Genomic DNA, 1,563 nt, shown 5'->3' with positions numbered 1-1,563 from the left:
GAAAAAAAAAAAAAAAAAAGCAACATGATGCCGGCCTTTGTGTCTGGCAAGCATCGGGTGTGGGGCCTGACTGCTTTTATCCTCCACCATTTCCTCATGGAGGTGAGATGTCGATCGACGATTGTCTTGTTCCTGTTGGCTATGTTTGTGTTGCTCGCTATCACTTGAAGTGGACATGATGGTGGAAATTTGTGTTTGCTCGCTATCACTTGAAGTGGACATGATGGTGGAAATTTGTGTTTGCTCGCCATCACTTCATTGATGATTGATTGTTTGATCTTGATCTCTGCTGCCTCCTGTCTTGTTCGTTTGCTGTTATTTCCTTCTCCAACCTTTCCGCCTCCCCGTGTGCGTCCTCCTCCCCTCGCTTCCCTTCTTTCTCCTCTGGCCCCTCCTCCACATCGTCCTCTTCCTTATCCTCCTCCTCTTTCTTCTCTCCTGCTCCTCCTCCTCCTCCTTTGCCCCTTTTGACTACTTTTTGACTAACTGTTTCTTTCAGGTAATGCTTCCTTCGATCCTGACATGTTCGGAATTGGATCAAATTCACGATGAAGACCATAACTGAAGAAGATGACGACGAAAGCATGACGTTGATGCCGCCGATGATGATGAGAAATCTTTTGATTTTTTACCATGATGATTTGTTACCATGATGGACATCATAACGATGGTAGTGACGATGAACAAGGCTTTTGGACGAGACACCGTCTATGATCAATTATTCACTACTATCGAATTACAAGTAAATTCGTCATGATTGAACTCGAGATTCACGTCTCAACTTTCAATCTTCTTCACTTCATGATTCACAAAAGCGATTTCCATGAGGAAAAATAAGTGCGAATGAAGCGAACTGGTGCTTTGAGTCAACGATGCCAGGTTTTCTCTCAGTCTTTATGATTGGAATGTACTACTTCAGTACTCTCTTACTTCCTCCCTCCTCCGTCCTTCCTCCCTCCTCCCTCTCCTCCCTCTTCCTCCCTTTTCCTCCCTCTTCCTCCCTCTTCCTCCCTCCTCCTTCCTCCTCCTGCCTCTTCCTCCCGTCAATGAAGAAGCTCTTGCGACACTTCCCACATCTCCTCCTGAGCTCAAGTCAGAGTTGCTGGCAGACCGACGGAGGAGCAACAAGACGGGATGGTAGAAAAGTGAACAGGATAAGCAGGAGCAGAAGCAGGAGCAGGAGCAGGTGAAGGCGGAGAAGCAGGACCAGGACCAGAAGCAGGAGCAGGAGCAGGTGAAGGTGGAGAAGCAGGACCAGGACCAGAAGCAGGAGCAGGAGCAGGTGAAGGTGAAGAAGCAGGAGCAGGAGCAGGAAAGACTGTCTGTACCAGCGCATGTCGCCCCCATGAGTATCCATCGACGGATATGAAAGGAGGAGGCTGGGGAAAGAAGAATGAGATGTCAGATGGAGGACGGAAAGAGGGATAGGATGCAAGCAGCACGAAAGACAAGTGGAGACGAGACAAGAACGAAAGGCAGCAAGAGGAGGAGGAGGAAACGCATCAGCAGCAGAAAGAGGAGAAGAACGGACAGCAAAGGTAAGAGGAGCAGGAGCAGGACGAG

The sequence above is a fragment of the Guillardia theta genome (genome assembly GCF_000315625.1).
Source record: "Guillardia theta CCMP2712 unplaced genomic scaffold GUITHscaffold_10, whole genome shotgun sequence".
Lineage (NCBI taxonomy): Eukaryota > Cryptophyceae > Pyrenomonadales > Geminigeraceae > Guillardia > Guillardia theta.
The sequence above is the reverse complement of the archived record's forward strand: the minus strand, read 5'-3'. Positions refer to the sequence as shown.